Genomic DNA, 20,357 nt, shown 5'->3' with positions numbered 1-20,357 from the left:
ATAGGCTCGTGCGTTGGCAAGGAGAGGCAGATTGCTCAGTAGATAGCCTACTTCAGGGTTATAATTAAACCTAAAGGGCAGGAGCTCAGGGGAGAGAGTTTAATTGCGTTTATTTCGTTTAAGTGTCATTGATGTGCACAGATACGGATGTTACACTGTAGGCCCATGTCTCTGCAAAAGGCTTATACTGTTCTGGCGCGTGGTCTTTGGGCGTAAATGACACCACCAACCGTACACAACTTGCGTGCGTTGCATGTAACTTGCGTGTGTTTATGCATTAAGCTTGGTTTTATATTATTCATATGACGGGACGACTACCCGCAGGATGTAGGTCTGTATTTTTATTAACGCCACGGCGTCATTTATGGAACCGTCATACCATTCATTGGGCAAGACATATAGGCATTCGTTTTTATGTGTTATTTGTACGGTTAGGCTATATTAGTTTATGGAAACGCTTTTGCGCATTGTTGGAGAAGTTATTGTGAAGGTTTGGGAAATTGATGGCCTCATTATTGCCAGCTTAACTTTTTTCCTGGAACTAGTCCACTGCAGGTCGCCTGAGGATAACGCTGTCAGTGAAGGCTTCTAGCCTGACCTGGTTAAAGTTAACTCCGATTCAGTCCGTGGAATCAACCATATATTTGGGTATCATGGATTTGTGCTGTGCGTATACTGTACAGCCATAGAAACGCTTAAACGTGTCAGATGACAAAACCAGATGTGAGTTTTCACAACGATGGATTAGTTTCCGTCGTTAAATATTTCGTTGTCCATATACTTGCTGTCCACTTAGCATCTTAACTATCCCGTGCAAAGTGTCAATCATAAATAAAGTCGGACCCGAATTTTACCATATAGCACACCCACCCTCCAGCAGGTGCTACTATATAATTAAGCAGTAGACGTCCTTGAATAGACGTGCCTGCATCTCTCTCCAGAAAAAGAGGATTTTGGCATCACTTCAGTCTTCCTCTCCACCGCAGACACGTTGCAGGCTTTGAGGGAGACAGTCCAATCCCTGCTCCCATCTGAAGCTTCCACATTATTCTAGAAATGCGTGTGGCTCCTCTGAGAGGAGGATGATGAAATGGGATCCTTGCATCGTATGCCACCTCACCAGGTGCTCGCGCAACTGCACAGGTGCAGCTAAAGTTGAAGTGTCCGTTATTCAGTGTTTCTTTGGTGCTTGAAATATTTGTTCTTTCATGTTTGGATGTCTTGAGTGATTAGTTATTGGACACGAGAGACTACTTATTGAGTGGCCACGGTTGTAATTGAAGACTAAGATAAATGACTGAAACTAATCCAACACCTTTCACTGTGCACTGAACTGCACTTTCACATGCACTGCAAAGGGATTTATCTGGTCTATAACATGAGGTGGTTCCGATTAACTTGTGTGCAGTAAAGGCTCCTATTTTAAAGTGCTGCACTGTGGTGTAAATTGTCATGTCAACAGAAATAGTTAGCTTGAGAGCCCCATATTCAGTGCACTTGATAAAACCCTATGTCACACGTGATCAAGTCTGGTTGACATTTTCCTCATTTCAGGGTTGAGTATCTGATCCAAGAACTTTCGTTTGACGGTTAGGAGATTCAAACCAGCTACCAGCTCTGTCTGGTAGGGGGGGTTTGTTTTGTTTCCCCAAACTCAAAACATTCTGGGTATCTTTGTTGTCAAATCTAAGACATTACCCAGAAGTTAGATCTGACAGAATAGTTCATTTCATTTTTCCTCTTTCATAAGTCATGATACTGTACCATGCCATGATATGACCTTTGCTTTTGATATTGACCTTTCTCTGTGATGTATCAGACCAAACTGCGCGCATTGACGTGCAGAACGGCATTCGTGTGCACTATGTGACTCGAGTGGGTGTTTCGTTGAGTGGGTGTTTTGTTGAGTGGGTGTTTCGCAGGAGTAACATATCACATCCACAGAAAACTATTTGAACCTTTTAAGTGGGACAAATTACAGTGATTTTGCGAGTGTCATTCTTTGTGGTTACATTCAAAAATGTCTGCCCCTCGTGTTCGAGCTGGACCTGGGTCTCCAAACCTAGAGACAGAGTGTTGCTGCACCCTCCTAATAACGCTGCCAGGGATATTTTTACTGGAGCGTGGAGATCCATGGAGAACCATCCAATCCATACCTGGACCTGCTCCTCCAGCCACAGGTCTGGGCAGAGAGACTGAGATTGATGGGCGGGTGTCAGTCTTCTCCAAACAGGTGTTGGGGACCTCCTCTGGTCTTTCAACAGGCCAACAGGTGGTGGGGGGGGGGGGGGGCGCCTACTAAAGCACCAGCTTGGTGCAGCATGCCACTCGCCTCACAGCTGGTTCCTGCTGGGAATGGGTTCATCCTATTTGGGGTTCCTGGCCACGTCATAAATAAAAAAATAAACGCTGAAAGTGATTACGATTTTGTGGGGACCTGAAGGGGAGGATAGGAATGCGGGAGGTGGGACTGGATGGATCCCGGAGCAGAGAGAGAAGCAGAAGACCTCAATTATCATCGATAAATCACTGGAGGATATGTAGCCCAGTGGGGGAAATGGAAAACCATTGTGAGCTCGTAGGTATAAGTGCCACTGATGGATTTGTCCCCCCCCCCGCTAATGGTTTGATGGCCATAAAAGGGTTTTCAAGGTTTTAGAAGCAGGATAAAGAGAAGAAAATGGCTCTTCAAAAACCAAAACAATAACGAAAAAGAATGTATATGAAGGACTACATCTATGGATGGTCCTCCAACATCAATCAGGGGACTGTAACTGGGCCTCTTGGCGTTAGAGAGCGATTGATTCACTGTGAGAGAAAGTTGCTTTGAGGTTTTCGTTTGGGTTTCTCTAATAGGTGCTTTTCATTCCAAGCCTCAAAATATGAAACTTTATAAGTTTCGTATAATGTTCTTCAACTGATAACACATTTGACTTCAGAGGCATGTTGGGAACAGTGTGTTACATTTACATTTAGTCATTTCGCAGACACTCTTATCCAGAGCGACTTGCAGTAAGGACAGGGACATTTCCCCCGAGGCAAGTAGGGTGAAGTGCCTTGCCCAAAGACATAACGTCATCTGGCATGGCCAGGATTCGTACCGGTAACCTTCTGATTACTAGCCCGACTCCTAACCGCTCAGCCACCTGACTCCTGGTGGCTGATGGGAGGCATCACATGTTCAAGTCCATGTGACCAAGCCCTCTGAAAGGCCATGCAGAGCTTGGATAGGTTAAGTCGATCCAGGATTGGATTTTGGGACGTATAGATTTCAACGTGCCATGATGATTTGTTCATACACATATAGCTTGATTTGAACCAGATATACACTGATGAGCCAAACCAAGATGACGTGTGAAGTGTAAAATGTGGGTCATCTTCAGACAAGACTGAAGTAGACGTGATTATGACAACATCTGGGTAGATTAGATGGTAAGCAAAAAATCAGTTCTCTAAGTCAGTCGACGTGTTGGGTGCAGGAGAAATGGTCACAAGCAAAGACCTGTGTGGCCCTTCTGAGAGGAGGAGGATGAAATGGGATCTTGGAATCGCATGCCACCTCGCCAGGTGCTAGCACCACTGCACAGCTGCAGCAGAGTGTCCGTTGTTCAGTGTTTCTTAGGTGCTTGACATGTTTTGGCTTACTTGTATGGTTGTCTTGAACTCTGCATGATAGGATCACTCATTGGACATGATTAAAGAACTGAGTGACATTGACGGGGGCCAAACTGTTCTGGCCAGATGATTGGGTCAGAGCTAGAGGCATGTGGGCTCCTCCTGGTCAGCAGGGGTTTGGACCCGCCGACAGATCCGAGTGACTAAACACACACCGATGACAGGGTGCTGGACGGCCAAGACTCATCCATGCACGAGGGCAACAAAAGATCGCCTCTCTGGGGCGAACCGACAGCAGGTTTGGCACGAGTCAGACTGTGAGGCGTAAACCAGGGTCACCAGGTGACCCTGGTTTAAAAAGTGAGTTGTTCTCTTAGAGAACAACTCTCACCAAATCTGCTCTCTCCTTCCGAGCATATTAGTCTAGCAAGACACCTTCAGGAGGGTGTAAACCACCCAAACTAATGTTCGGGACTTCGTTTTGCATGGACCAGAACAGGAATCGGAGCGATGCTACAGCTCTTTATAGCGTGAGGATGTCTAGTATCTCCTTATCCCGTGGCTCAGTTGCACACACGGTATAATCTGACAGAGACTATCATTTGTATCGTTGTGCGGGCTTCACACTGTCATTACAGGACTAACACTCTAATCTGTTCAAGGTCAAATGTATCATTTTCCTAACAAAGAGTAAGAAAATCACGAAACAAAGAATTGGAAAATGTCCCTCCTATAGAACTGATGATATGCCATGTTATTACTCAGTATTCATTGAGACAAATTGATGCTTATGACGAGATGCAACGTCGATGGGTTTATTGGCATCTTGGTAGGAGGGCTGGTTGAAATCAGACAGCAAAGAAAAAACGTTCAGTTTCTGCCAGAGATCTGACGGGGAGCTGTGCTGGAACGGAACCCAGATTCCAAACGCTAGCTCGAGAAGACGAGATAAAAAGGTTCCACTCGCTTTGTCGGGTTTTATCGCTACCCATGGAGAGATATCGTCATTCAGAGATTGTTGGGATGTTGCTCGACGATAAGTTTGAAATAAATGAAAACGACAAAGCATTGTTCCAGCAATTGTTTGTACGTGTGTGTGTATACGTGTGTTTGAGTCCCAACCTCCACCTCATCACCTTACCCCCGGCTAGCCCCCCTGTCCAGCCCCTGCCAGTCTTGACCTCAGTGACTGGTGGTTGGTGTGAGGGATCCTGGGAGCACAGTGCTCCACGGTGACCAGAGGCCAGCTTCTGAAATAGAAACATGCCGTTTACAGGGCGCTTTGTGATCTATGATTCTGCGGTGAGTGGCTCGTAGTGTTCAGACTGGTGGTTTAGGGTGGAGCGACGAGCATGCTGGACCGACTCGCAGCCGACCTGGCAAAGAGTGTCGGAGGAAGAGAGAGGGAGGGAGAGAATGAGGGTGAGATGGAGAGGGAGATGGAGAGAGGGAGGAGAGGGAGCGAAGGGGAGGGAGGGAGGGAGCGAAGGGGAGGGAGGGAGATATATATAGAGAGAAAGAGAGGGCGATATGTGGAGAAGTGTAAGAATGAACATATGAAGGTGGATAATCAGAAAAAATAGGGAAGGAAGACATAGAAATATGAAGGTGACAAATAAAAGAGAGAGAGAAAGAGAGAGAGACACAGAGAGACAGAGAAAGAAAAAGAGAGAGAGCAAGAGAGAGAGAGAAACTCCATACAATGGAATGTGTTTTTTGCATAATGAGGAGGTTGAGTTCCTGCATATGTCACCAGACTGTAATGGAGCTAGCAGATGTCCAGTATATCTGGGACTCAGTGTATTGGAAAGTAACAAAGCTTAGATGTGATTGCATAATGATAGAAATACACATCCAAAATAGCACAACATCTTCATTTAGAAAGACACGGTTTCTGTTGTGGTTCGGGGAGGAAAAAGAGGTGCAGAAAGCGAATAAGATGTTGATTGGCGTGAGATTTGATGTGTGAACACAGGTCAGACAGTGACAGGCTACTTGAGGCTAGAATCCGAAGATCTGGGTTTGTCATTCGAGGCTGCTGTGTCGTTTGTTGTGAGGGTTGCAGTTTGAAAATAGCACATATTCATACATAAAACAGTTTCTTCCCATCCGCTGCTGGCCTCTTCAACAAGGCCCAGGGCTCACACAGACTTTAACACTTTATCTGCACAATGACACCTTGCCATATTTGCACTCTTACCCTATTTATATTTTAGTTTTTTAATATTGTGTATTATAGCTATTTTATATTTTATTCAAAATGTGAACATACTTTATCCCCTAAGTATTATTTAAACTTTGTACCTTTGGTATAGTTATACTTATTTAAGATTCCTATATGTTGAATGTATGCACATGTTTGCACATTCCTGCCAAACTAAATTCATTGTTTGTGCGAACTTTCATCCGAATATAACCTTTTCTGATTCTGATTCATCCTGGTTCCCATCTACTCTCGTTGAAGACCCAAGCTTTGCCCAGTAGACTACTTGTAATGCAGTGCAATGTTGCAGGGCCAAATCACCCACTCAGATCATGAGGGGACATAGAAAGAATATTTTTATGAACAATTTCTTGAATTAAAATTGAAGCATGCCCATTATAAATCGAGAATTATTGTTTGCTCTTTTTGGGTGGATCGAAAAGCTTTGTCTAAAAGGCAGTATGGTACAGTACATGGTACAGTACCAGTTTAGGTGTAAATGTGTCACAGGGTTCTTTAACTATGACAGCCTTTAGGTTGTGTTTTGCAACACAGCTTGACGTGGTGCTGCCCTGCTTTTCTAGTCTGTCTGTTTTGCATTTCAGATCAGCTTGAGCTACTGCTCAGTAAGACCCCTTTCATCAGTCATATTTATTGCGTTCCGTTTTCCACCATGGAGACCAAAGCCTTGCAGGAGGGTCACCAGCCAGCAAACAAGTCAGCTAGCCAGCAAACAAGCCAGCCAGCTAGCAAACAAGCCAGCCAGCCAGCAAACAAGCCGGCCAGCAAACAGGCCAACCAGCCAGCTAGCCAACCAGAGCCAGTCCGCCAACCAACCAGAGCCAGGCAGCCAGCTAACCAGCCAGCCAATCAGAGCCAGTCAGCCGACCAGTCACCCAGGCAAGCAGGCAGGCCGGCTAAGTGATGAAAAGGCAACTACTGCTTTCTCATTACCTCCATAAGAGGCCCTTTAATGAATACACTGAGCTCCCTCAGCACCTTCAACCTGAAGGTGCCTCTCCTAAAAGCCCTGTGTTTTTATGAACGGAAGACAGTCGTTTGAAGTTTAGCAGGAGCCACATGTTTGCCAAGAGCAGTGAGTGGATGTTAAGAGAGGAGCGGGGGGGAGAAAGGAGGGAGGATGGGGGGGGTGCACTGGGGGGTGTGGAGACACGTTACAGGGGGGCTAATAATCATATATTTAAACACACAACATGTAGTTTACGAACATCTGCAAGACAGGAACTGGGCACCCGTAAATTGGCCATTTTGTGTCTGTTGGAGGAGGCTGGTTTAACTAGCTGCACCTCACCTGAGGGTTTGGGTTTGGGCTCTGCTTCTGTGTGGAGGCCTGGAGGCTCAGGGGGAGCCCTCTAGATCTGATAAAATGACCACTTCAGTTCCTCCTTCAGCAACCAAGTTTGTCATTAGCGTGATTGAGTTGGCCTGGCGGTATATAAAGTCATCCACGACCCCACGACTGATCCCACTCTGAGTCACGTATTGTGTCTGGTTAGCAGCTGCCTGAACAAGCTTTATTTCCACTGGTCAGTCTTGGAAGGAGAGTGTGAATTGGGAACAGGCGCCTTGTACCCAGCTCATTGCATGGGAGTATTTATGGTAAAAGTGTGCAATGTTGGGGTTTTCCCCCCAGTAGCTCACTGGATAAGTGTGTGTACCATATAGGCTGAGGCCTTCTCATAGCGGCCTGGGTTCGAATCCGGCCTTGGCCCTTTGCTGCATGTCTTCCCCTCTCTCTCTCCCTGCATTTCCTGTCACACTTCACAGTCAAACTGTCCAATGAAGCATGAAAAAGGCCCCGAAAAGGACATCTTTCAAACAGTGTGGCAGCTTTCATTGGAGCTGGGCTTCCACCTGCTCATTCCCTCACCTCGGCCAACACGTTGATGTCACCCACCTAGACAAGCCTCCATCATGTTCCCTCTACAACACACCCATCACTGGGGTCCTCCTGGACGGTTCACGGTGGTTCGCGTGCAGTTCTACGGGCATATGTGAAGGCCTTTGTGACATGGCTTGGAAAAAGCTTGCTACCGATAAAGTTTGATGGGATTCAATTCACCCTGGTCGGCTGTCTGACTGGCGTATCGCCGTGACGTGAGGGAATCCGCGGTTTACGAGCAGGGGAAGGTCGACGCGAGGGCGTGGATGTGAGGAAGCGAATCATCTCTGTTGAGAATCAACGTGTAGCAGTTACATTTACATTTAGTCATTTAGCAGACGCTTTTATCCAGAGCGACTTACAGTAAGTACAGGCACCCCCAGGGACGTTCCCCCCCGAGGCAAGGAGGGTGAAGTGCCTTGCCTCGGGGAGGAATTCCCTAGCCGATTCCCTAACCGCTCAGCCACCTTGACAGTTGACAGTTGTGCTGTGGTGGCAGGTAGGGGAAGGCGACGGCTGGATGAATGAAGGATCACTGTGTGGCCCAGCCGTGGTGAGGGCAAGAGTACAAGCCTGTTATCAAGCCAGGGTTAATAAAGCCTGTTTGAAAAGGCAGCGATCAGACCATCCTTATAAAAGCAGCCTGCTCAAGGCATTGAGCCCCATCAATCAGCATATTCCTACCTGATGACACTCCCCCTAGCTCTAGATGACTCCTCTCTCACAGTGTCCAGGCCTCAGAATGCCGCATGCTCACTGTTTCAGTGCTTTCAAGTGTGGTGGATACAGTATCGCTGGCTGCCGTTGTGTTTACCGTTGTGACTTCGACAGGGGCTGGAGGAGTGGGGATGTGATTGGATGTGGACCGTAGTGATAGGCTTCATGTTGCTCTTCGTGGCGTGCTCTCTCTCCATCTCCCCCAATGACGACATCTGTGTCGCAGAGATCGGCCAAGCGCTGAGTCAGCGTTAGTGAGAGCATGCGTGGTGTGAGAGAGCGGGCATGTGTGTGAGGGAGAATAGGTGTCTGTCTATGTGCGTGAACGTCTTTAGATGTGTGTGTGTGTGTGTGTGTGTGGGAGCATACGTGTGTTTGTGTGACGGTGAAAAGGTGTCTGTCTATGTACGGGAAAGTCTTATGATGTGTGTGCGTGTGTGTGTGTTTGCTTTTCTGTGTCTGTACACCTCCAGGGCAAGGCAGAATTTAGAGTATGTCCGTCAGACACACTTCACAAGCCACTGTTCCAAGAAGATGAGGGCCCTGCTTGTGTGTGTGTGTGTGTGTGGGTGTGTAAGTGTGCTAAAGGGGCGTTTCTGTGTGTGCAGGCCCTTGGCGCCGGTTTCCGCGGAGGGCTTCTGTTTCCCAGCAGGTGTTCTGACTACAACCAGACGCCCCAGCCTCGCAGCATCAGAGCTCACCGCTGTCCCACAATGCACTGCACCCACTGCACTGTACTTTAGGAAACGACCTTAAGGAGACATTCAGTGGCTTGCTCTCCACATCGAGAGTCTATTCATGAGGATGAAAAAAACAGGGGAGGGAATCACTGTAATTGAAGACTTGTCATTTGTGAATAGTGTCGTAAATAACGTAGAGATCTTAGCAAGATGATCAAATAATAAGTCAAGTGTAAAGTCAGAGAGAGAGTGAGAAGGAAGGTCGAAGCGTGTAGGTCTCGGCCAGAAGCGGATGGCGGAAAGCAGGTTCAAACTCGTAGACTCCCTGCCGTTTGGACAATGTTGTGTGGAGAGACAGAAGGGGGGGGGACTTAGCGACGGAGGGGTTTGCAGAAAGACGGGGGTGCCATCATGGAGCTTTATGTTGTCATAAGGAGATGACAGGGTTAGGGGGGGGGGCAGACACAGAGAGACTGTAAAGGTACAGTCAACGTGTGTCTGTGCAACGTTCCACACGTAGCCATGGTAATGGGGCTGCTCTGATATCTCCTCATGTTCCAGACAAATTACAGGCTGCGAAGGGGCGAACGGGCCAATCACAGCCTTTAAAGACGCTTCTCTCTGGCAGACTGTAAACGTCTGTCATTAACGCTGAGTTGAAAATCATCTGCTGCAATTACAGGTACTATAGAGCCCCCCCACATCTGAACCTCTCTCTGCCACACCAGACACACAGCAACATTTCTCTGCCACGCCAGACCCCTACCTGTTTCTCTCTCCCTCTCTCTTTCTCTCCCTCTCTCTTTCTCTCCCTCTCACTGTTTCTCTTCCACTCTGTCTGTTTCTCACTCTCTCTCTCTCTTCCCTCTTTCAGAGGCATTCTGCCAGCGACTGTAAAGAGATGTGAACAAAAAGACAGAGTTGTCTCTCTCTCTCTCACACACTGTTTCTGTTCCTCTCAGTCTCTCTCTCTCTCACACTGTTTCTCTCCCTCTCAGTCTCTCCCTCCGTCCATCTTTTCCTCTCCCTCTTCTCTGATGCGCTCCCGTCCCTTCAGTGGGTCTGCAGTGTTCCCTAACGGGATAATTCCAGGCTGTGCCTCTGCCTTATTGTCAGTGTGGGTCTGGTGAGACGGTGATCTAGAGCTGGCAGGATGGACCAGGAGCCGGGCCAAAGCACCGCCACGTCCCCACGACAGGAAACACAGCTCCCTGACCCAGAGTCGTGTAGAACTTACACAGTCTAGGCCAGACCCAGGTTAGTGTGTGACAGTCTAGACCAGACCCAGGTTAGTGTGAGACAGTCTAGACCAGACCCACGTTAGTGTGTGACAGTCTAGTCCAGACACAGGTTAGTGTGATACTGTCTAGGCCAGACCCAGGTTAGTGTGAGACAGTCTAGGCCAGACCCAGGTTAGTTTGAGACAGTCTAGGCCAGACCCAGGTTAGTGTGAGACAGTGTAGACCAGACCCAGGTTAGTGTGAAACAGTCTAGACCAGACCCAGGTTAGTGTGAGACAGTCTAGGCCAGACCCAGGTTAGTGTGAGATAAGTCTAGGCCAGTCCCAGGTTAGTGTGAGACAGTCTAGACCAGACCCAGGTTAGTGTGAGACAGTCTAGACCAGACCCAGGTTAGTGTGAGACAGTCTAGACCAGACCCAGGTTAGTGTGAGACAGTTTAGGCCAGACCCAGGTTAGTGTGAGACAGTGTAGACCAGACCCAGGTTAGTGGGATGCCGTCTATGCCAGACCGAGGTTAGTGTGAGACAGTCTACACTAGCCTGGTGAGGAGGGGTGTCCACAAGGCAATGGCTTTGCGAGACCATCTATAGACCATCTATAGACCATCTATAGACCGTGTCTTCCAGACACGTCACCACTGACCCAGACAGCCTGACAGAAAAGTAAGCCAACGCAATTCACGTCTCTTTGACTCTCAACCCACCTTTTACCTCTTAATCTTTCTCTTTAATTTGGCCTCCACCTTTCAGACGTTTTTTACATGCACACAAATGAGTGCGTTTCTGTGGATGAACTGACGGCAGTCTATGTATGAAGTATAAGGGACTGTATCCGGTGCACAGCTCAGAGAAGCAGTTCCGAGCTTCGGCAACAGAAGAAAACAGTATTGAATGGAAAAAGATTTATTTCAATTTACTTCATCTCGACTGTAGCCTGCAGTGGCTAATTTTGGGTCAAAATTATACCACTGCCTGAATAACAGAGTGTATTATGGGATAGCTGGCAGCCTCCCCCACAGTAACTCCTCCCTCCAGGGAGAGCAGTCATGACTGACGTGGACCCCCCAGGTATCTACTGAGGAAACAGTAGGTCTCTCTGGGACCTGGGACAACCGCTGACCTCCAAACTCCCATCTGCTTTGATTCGCTGTGAAACCACTTCACTGTGGCAGCCATTTTGGTTCTTGCAATGGAGAAACACCCCTGTACTTCTGAATGAGTCGTATGGCCATCATTGTGGTTCCTCCCTGTAGGAGGATCAGTGTAGCCTCCAGGGTGCACCTCAGAGACTGACCTCTGACCTCTGTGGCTGGTGGGGAGGAATGAGCTGGAGGTAGCTATCTAGCCACGTCACTGTCCCGCCCTGATCTCTGTTTCTCTCTCTTTCTCTCTCTCACTGCCTTTCTCTCTCTCTCTCTTTCTCTCTCTCCCTGTATTTGTTTCTCTCTCTTTCTCTCTCTTTCTCTCTTTTTCTCTCTCTTTCTCTCTCTTTCTCTCTCTCCCTGTCTTTTTCCCTCTCTCTTTCTCCCTCTCCCTGTCTTTATTTCTCTCTCTTTCTCTCTCTCACTTTCAAATTCTCCTCCCCCCCCCCCCCCGATTTCTCCCACTAAAACACACAATGTTAAAAGCTAAACTACACAACACACACAAACACACGTTACGCACTCACAGGCACTCGCACTCCGCACTCACACTCATGCGTTCCTCTCTCCCCAGTCTGCAGAGACAGTGGCTCTACAGCAGACAAGGAGGATGGAAACTATGACCACACTTTCTTCCTGCCAGCCTTTGCACCGAGGGGAACAGGAGAGGAGAGGAGGGGGAAGGAGGAGCGGAGAGCAGCAGGGGGAGAGGGGGGGGTGAACCAGTGAGATGAGAGAGCAGGGTTAGGATTGTTTGAAACGTTGTGAGAGAGAGTCTAGTGAAAGATAGTGCAGCTCTGAGAAAACGTGGCCACTGCAGTATAAAAAGTCCAGACTTGGGTTAGACCAATGCTTTGTGCAGTAGGGGGGGGGTGGGGGTTGTACAATTGAAAGGGGGATGTAATGGAACATTCTTGACTGAATCAAAAAAAAGTGAAAACGGATGATGATGATATTAAAATGTGGAGGTATTTTTCCAAATCTAATTCATGTGTCCTCATAAACACTCATCTTAGGTGGCCATTTTGATTCTAGTGGTTTGTGGTTGTAGATGTTATTAAAAACAATTCTGTATGATGGTAAAGGTACATTACAGAGATTCATTCATCCAAATGCAGTATTTGTATTATACATTTGTGCTTAGGTTCATCTTGTAGGCTACATGTCTGGGCATCTTTAGACAGAAGATTGAGGCCAAATAAACTCAGTGACATGATCCAACTCATCACCTATCTACTCACGAATGGCTAGCTAGCCTAGCATGGATCCCAGCCTCACATACTTGGCCCTTCATCCACATCAACCTTCCTCAACAACTGCGCAGTTAACTCTGTCAGCCATGATCCATGAACCTAGCGAGGCACATTTGGATAAAATGTCCTAATGGTTAGTCTCACGTTCCTGGACAAATTAGACAATACCAAACGAGTGACAGGTTACAGGGTTTAGTTTATCAGACACCGACACTAAAGCCAGCATTCCGTGAGGAGTTGGGATCTTTGACTAACTGTTCCATAAACGTTTTTTCCTCCTCTTTTAATTACAGCGTTGAGTTAATTTGGGTGATTTTTCAGACTTTAAGGGGAAAGTCTGTCTCGTGACCTCAGACTCGTTCGCAGGCGGGTTAAAACGAGCGAAGACGGGACCCGAGGGCTAAACCGCTGTGTACAAATAAATCACGACTAAATGCACGCAAGCACAACACACAACAACTTTTTCGCGCATCAATCGTGTCCCTCAACAGTTGAAAAGTCTTAATTTGTACGGAAGGAATTACAGTTTTCACACTGCAGAAAGTATGACGTGGATGAAACGTTTTGACTATGAATACCCTGTTAGAGGAAAACATAGAAAACAAAACCAAGAGAATTCCCTCAGTTTACAGCTTTCGAATATCACTCTGTCTAGAAGACCTTCTCCAGCAGCTGTGTCAAAAAAAAGACTTTGTCCAGACCTGCGCTGCTCTGGAAAAACAGCTCGCTGAGCAGAGAAGTCGTTCACTCTCCCCTTCTCCCCCCCACCCCGCCCCGCGTCCGACCAGAGCCCCAGTATTGGAAAATGAGTCAGAGTCAAAGTGAGCTCAGCTGGCTGCCTGTCTGCAGACTACATTAACTGTATCTGTTCAGGCCTGGGCTGCTTCACTTCGAAATACTGTATACCGAAGAAGAGAGAGAGACAAAGAGCAACAGAGAGAGACAAATAGAGTATTAAGAGAGATAGAAGTGAAAGAAGGAGAAAGAAAATATCCAAGAGGTAGAGATTGGGAAAGAGAGATTTATTTGCAGTTTGTTCAAGGAAGCTAGGACGCGGTCCAGAATTGGATGTAGTGCAAAGTTCTCCCAGGAACTGCCTTCTTAGGCCACTTGAGGTTTTCATTAACTCCTGCAGGATCTGTAAATGTGCCTGCATTGGAAAGATGAGTCACATCAAAGTTATTATAAACAAAGTCTTCTCTCTCAGACTTCACTAAACATCTCTAGGCTGAAAGGGGGGTCAGGGAGAAGAGTTTGGAATAGGGTTAGGTTTAGGGTTCCAAGGGGTTACCCATAGAAACACCTACACACACACACACACACACAGGAAGACACACACAGTCAGAAAAGCCCCCCTGCAGTGGAAGCAAAATGGCGACCTTGACGCAAAGGTTGGTGATGTCTGGCTGATGTCACGGGGAAACTATTCAGTCAGTATTTGGCACTGTTTCAATCCGCTCTCCCTTACTGTAGGCAGAGGCAGCGCAGCACCTTCCAAGCAGCACTGTGTAAACATCAGTCTCCCTCTTCATCACTCACACACTCAGCAACCAATTAGATCTCCCTTGCACAAACCCTCGCAATGCATCATGGGTAGGGAGAGGAGTTCTCACGTGACGAGCTGTATGGGGCTTCCTGAAGGGGGGAAAATCTCTGTCGTCTTTTCACAAGAACTTCCAAGAGCCTGGGCTTTGACAGAAGTTTACTATATCCTCATTAAAGAAGAGGAAACCAATTTTGTTGGGACATTTAGCCATTAATCCAAGTCATTTTCTTGTTAAAATCGCATCCAGCCTCCATGATTTGGCTGGAGTGGAGAGTTTATTTGTGTCACGCATGAAAGTTCCAGAGGTTAACGGTGGGCGATAACAGCATCTCGTAACCAACACCCGTCCTTGATTTCCTGTGTGGTGAAGCACCTCTTCTGCCTGGTTCACGTTTCACTAGAGGACCAGTGTGTCTCTGATCAGAACACCGGACCACATAAAACTCTGTAACGATGGAAGCACTTTCCTCGATGGTCACGCACAAGTCCAGATCCCTCTCCACAATACTGAACCAAGCCTGGCTGAACCAAGCCTGGCTGAACCAAGCCTGGCTGAACCAAGCCTGGTTGAACCAAGCCTGGTTGAACCCACCTGGCTGAACCAAGCCTCGCTGAACCAAGCCTCGCTGAACCAAACCTCGCTGAACCAAGTGCCAGGCCACAATGAGATGTCAATTTCTATCTCGTCCCCCTGACAGGTGCTGTGGGAGAGTCTGGGAGGTTTGTTTGGTTTGGCTGCTCGCCAGCTTTGACAGTAACATAGGAGACAGCAGAATATTAAGCAACCATATACATAGTATGTAACCCTTTATCAAGATGTTGTGGTAAATATGGTGGGATACAAGTCTTATCAAATAATTACAGATGATAACAGTTGATAAAGTAGTAGGAGGAGACTGGTTAAAAGGTAGTTGCGGAATCCTGTAACTGAATCTGTTCAAGTGTGGCTTTTGGATGTTTCTGTCAGATGTATGCAAAATACATGTTGAAGTGAATGGATGACCAGCTTATCGGGTTACTCTAACAAACGCACTAAATTTACTGTGGTGTTAGTTGTGTTTTAAACCTCCCTACACACTTCAGCAACAAACTCGCTCTGTTTGAATGCGCCGGCATTGTCTGACATCTGTTAGCATTTAGTGCTGCGTTTCTGTGTTGACGTCTCTGGGAGACGATGTGAATGTCAACCTTGCCATACAGAACATGTGAGCGCAGGGCCTGATGGGAAATGGAGTTTAGTATAGCAGGCCCTCAAACATGAGAAAAAGGAAAGGTTGTTTGAAGGGGTGTCACGACAGTCTCTTTGGTTCATTTATCGAGGGAGAATACAGCCCCACAACAACAAAATCAATCTGGTTTCATTTTTTTTTTTATCACGCAAACAAACAGGGTAAAAAGGGAACCAGCACCAAAGAAAAGAAAACAATCAAAGAGTCCCTTACACACCTTGCTGTCCTTGCTCCGTCCAGACGTGAGGTCAAAGGTTAGAGGTGAACGTTCAGGGGGGTCCAACAGTTGGAGAGAGGAAAGGTGCAGTTGTCTAGTCGCTGGCGACCACTTTGAAAACGTCAACAGCGTCCGATTGTAAAACCAAAACCAAAGATCAGACGCGGTAGGGTTTCATCAAGCAGCAAGCCTCACCAGACAAGATCAACACACCTCTCACCAACCTACACTTTACACACTGCAATGATCTGTGTCTGTAGTTGGCACATCTGTCGTTCAGAGTACTGAAGTATTTCTATCATTCTCCAGTGTGGTTGAGCAAGGTCACGGTATGGCTGTCATCTCACCTAAAGGTCATGTTGACTTTCCCTGGAGGACATGTGTTGTCCTCATCAGCATCACAGTGCCCCGTTAACTGTGGGATGACGCCTCCAATGTGTGATAAAACTTGTTGAAGCTAGGATAATGAAGGTGGACACCATGAGAACATTTAAAAAGTTTAATACACCTGGGTTAAACACGAGTAAACAGTTTGGAGGCCTGTCGTGCCTCTTTGTAGAAACCAAATGATCCCGTCCAGCTGTCATCAATCGTGACCCGTTTATGCCACCGAAACCCCATAGCAAAGCTATGGTTCCGCAGGTAAGCATTAAGAAACCAACCCCCATTGAATGCCCAAATAAACATCAGTTTGGCATGGCTTACCCCTACATGAAAGTAAACCCAACCATAGCTATTGAGGATATTTGGCTAGCTTTAAGACCACCTATGGCTGTGGACCTCAACTTAGCTACGGTTAGGTCAGCTGACCCAATAGCCCATGAACAGTTTTGGTCAGAAACAGTTCTGACATGACCAAGAGTTGGTGCTGAACTGGAAATTAAAGAGAAATATCACGTGATTTGTGGTTTGGTGTATAATTGAACTTTGCTGAAATTCTTCCCCTGATTTATGTTTAGCTTTTCAAATGTTCAGGTTCTGGATCATTAGCATCCCCCTTGTTAGCGTAATCTCTGACTAAAAGTAGGCAAAGAAAGTTGGAAACCCGAGTGTTCTTTCATATAATTTTTGCTTACGTTTTGTAGCAAACGTTGTAAGAGGTCAATTAACCTAAGCCCAATTCCATGAGAAAACCGCAGAAATTCAAGAAAGGCTCTCTGAAGAACTATCACCATCACTGCCACTGCCCCCCTCTCTCTCCCCCTCTCTATTTCTTCCTCTCTTTTCCTCAAATACGTCTAGTCAGAAAAAGCAGGGGAATGGTGTGAATAAGCACCCTCCAGGGACATTTCAACCCGTCCCCTCCTCTCTCACGACAAACAGAGTTTAAAGCTGCTATTGAATGAGGTTACATGCGAAAAGGAATGGAACGAAGACAACTCGTCATGCCTTAAAACGTTTTCTGCACTTCCTTATTTTATTCTGACAAGCTGAAGAAAACTAGCCTTAAACTGTACTTTCAAAACACTCCAGACAGTAGAGCCTGAGCTGGGGGAAGATCCTCCATCTTCCAGCAGAAGTCTCCCATAAACTCTGTGTTTCGTAGTGTGAGCATCAGAGAGCAAGATGGCTGACCCCAGGATCTATGGGTCAGCACACGTTGTCAATAAATCACCAGAAATGTGCCAAAACAACACAGAACACAGTCAATGCTAAAAGCCAGACCTGCAAGTAAACACAGAGAGCTAGCATCGAGGATGTTGGATCTGAATTCAACTGGGTTGGTAAATTAGAGGCTGTAGAAAAAAAGTTGATTCTGTTTGTTTTCTCTGGCAGATTTCTGGGCATGGATGGAGAAATGGATAGCGGGATTGGAAGAAGGGAGAGAAAGCGAGCGGAGAGCGTTCCGACGTGGCAGTGTGACGTTGTGAACACAAAAGACTATCCCAACCCTGCCTTAAGACAAAGCAGAGGGAGGACGTGGAGGGAAGGAGGAGGGAGGGAGGGAGGGAGGGAGGGAGGGAGGGAGGGAGGGAGGGAGGGAGGGAGGGAGGGAGGGAGGGAGGGAGGGAGGGAAGGAAGGAAGAGGAGACGTGGGAGGCTGGGATGAAGAGAAAAACAGAAAGAGAAGGGAGAAAGTATGTAGAAAAAGGGAAAAGATCAGAAAGGAAAAATAGCCTTCTCTCCTCTCTACAGAGGAGAGTTACCAAAGGCACATATTGCTTGAATTAAACTGCAGAGGAGGGAGGGAAGAGGGAGAGAGACAGAGAGGGAGAGAGAGAGAGGCTTTGCATTCTTTTTCATTGAGGTCAGTGCTTCACTGCCTCTGACCACTTTGCAGGGCCTTCAATGGGAGCCTGGCCCTATACCGCCTCCCCCATCTGCTGCCGTGACCTGCGCTTCTCTGGCTGGGACATACACTCATATTTCTAACAGTCTGTTTAGGAAAAATCACACATTCACCTCACTGATGCATCTGAGTTACCTCCACGAGGAGAGACATGGGCCAGGAGACGTCAGCAGAGTTGTTGTTGATGGTCGTGTTGTACATATTGTAGATTGAAGACCACCCGTGATGTCATCACAGCCCAGTGCAGACGCGTCCAGCCTGCACCCAGGGCCAACGGTGGTTTATTTCTTCAAACGTTATATCTGAACCCAGATGTGTTCTATTCAAAAAGGACAACAACATGTTGGATGAGATCCTTTTTATTCTTCGACTGTCGTTTTTGTGTTCTTGTCGTTTTTGTAACATTTACTGCATATCAAATGCACTGGACTTTCCCATTCTTTATCGGCTAAAAGTAGAAATCTTGGTTAGACAGATAGATACAGTAACAACAGGTGGCTGAACAGACTGGTGGATTAAAGGACTGATGGACAGATCGACACCAGTCTGTATTCGGCTGTGGAGGTGACACACGGCCATGCTCATCCTCTCCTGACACCAGAGTCAAGCCCCACAGCCCTGCAGTGAGCTCCACCCTCACAGCCCCACAGTGAGCTCCACCCTCACAGCCCCAGAGTGAGCTCCACCCTCACTGCCCCACAGCCCCACAGCCCTGCAGTGAGCTCCACCCTCACAGCCCCACAGCCCTGCAGTGAGCTCCACCCTCACAGCCCTGCAGTGAGCTCCACCCTCACAGCCCCACAGCCCTGCAGTGAGCTCCACCCTCACAGCCCTGCAGTGAGCTCCACCCTCACAGCCCCACAGTGAGCTCCACCCTCACAGCCCCACAGCCCTGCAGTGAGCTCCACCCTCACAGCCCCACAGCCCTGCAGTGAGCTCCACCCTCACAGCCCTGCAGTGAGCTCCACCCTCACAGCCCCACAGCCCTGCAGTAAGCTCCACCCTCACAGCCTCACAGCCCTGCAGTGAGCTCCACCCTCACAGCCCCACAGCCCTGCAGTGAGCTCCACCCTCACAGCCCCACAGCCCTGCAGTGAGCTCCACCCTCACAGCCTCACAGCCCCACAGCCCTGCAGTGAGCTCCACCCTCACAGCCCTGCAGTGAGCTCCACCCTCACTGCCCCACAGCCCTGCAGTGAGCTCCACCCTCACAGCCCCACAGCGAGCTCCACCCTCACAGCCCCACAGCCCTGCAGTGAGCTGCTCTTTTTTTTCCTTTGTCCTTTTCCTCCTCAGACTGTCCCCACCTCCGCCAACTCTCTCTCTCTGTGTCTCTCTGTCTCCAATCTCTCTCCCTCCCTCTCTTATTTCTCTAACTCTAAACTCTAAAGAGTTTTTTTCTTCCATTGCTCCCTCTCCACCTCGCTAGACCTCTCCCTTAACTCTTAACTATCTCTTTTTCCTCCTCCCTCCCTCTTTCCCAAGCTCTCTCTTCCCACTGAGCCTATCCACAGACTATGTTCTCCTTTTCTCTGTCCTGTGTGCCTTTACTTGCCATGTCTTCCAGACAACAGCTGTGGTCAAAAGTTTCATTTCACTTCCATTTGAACGTGTAACAGATGATCCACACAAAGAGAACCCACACATCATAAACAGTAGTTCTTTATCAAAAATGTTTCTTCCCCACTTCTCACCTCTCACGCAGAACGTGTTTTGTGTCTGCCTGTCTGCCTGTCTGCCTGCCTGCCTGCCTGCCTGCCTGCCTGTCTGTCTGTCTGCCTGTCTGTCTGTTTGTCTGTCTGTCTGTCTGTCTGTCTGTCTGTCTGTCTGTCTGTCTGCCTGTCTGTCTGCTCGTGCATGTGTGTGTGTGGTACATGTGTGTCTGTGAGTGAGTGCCATTTTCATGTGTGAGTCAGAGACAGCGTGCATCCGATCCAGGCGGACTCTCCGAGGGTCCACCCCCACATCATGCCCCACGTGTGCTCATGCTGACGGAGAACTGGTCCCAGGTCAGTCAGAGCTGTGATCATGAACTGGGTCTGGTTGGACTGTGGTGGAGAATGCTGGTCCCAGTCAGTCAGATCCGTGATCATGAACTGGGTCTGGTTGGACTGTGGTGGAGAGTGCTGGTCCCAGACCAGCGTTTACCCAGAGCCAGACACGCATGTAGATGTGAGACTCCCAGAGGGATTAACTGTTTACAGAGACAGAGACAGGAACAAAGAGGCATGGACGGACGGAGGCAGTAACAGACAGAGGCCGTTACAGAGGCAGTTATAGACTCAGGCAGTAACAGACAGAGGCAGGGTCAGAGACAAAGGC

General features: G+C 47.9%; 1 protein-coding gene across 1 annotated transcript in view; it reads right to left on the bottom strand.

Moving 5' to 3' along the window:
- LOC124479583 overlaps positions 1-20,357 on the bottom strand; it is a 272,624-nt gene that overhangs the window by 53,334 nt on the left and 198,933 nt on the right.

This window comes from Hypomesus transpacificus, chromosome 17, assembly GCF_021917145.1.
Source record: "Hypomesus transpacificus isolate Combined female chromosome 17, fHypTra1, whole genome shotgun sequence".
In the NCBI taxonomy this organism is placed as follows: Eukaryota; Metazoa; Chordata; class Actinopteri; order Osmeriformes; family Osmeridae; genus Hypomesus; species Hypomesus transpacificus.
This window is presented reverse-complemented; position numbering and strand designations above follow the sequence as displayed.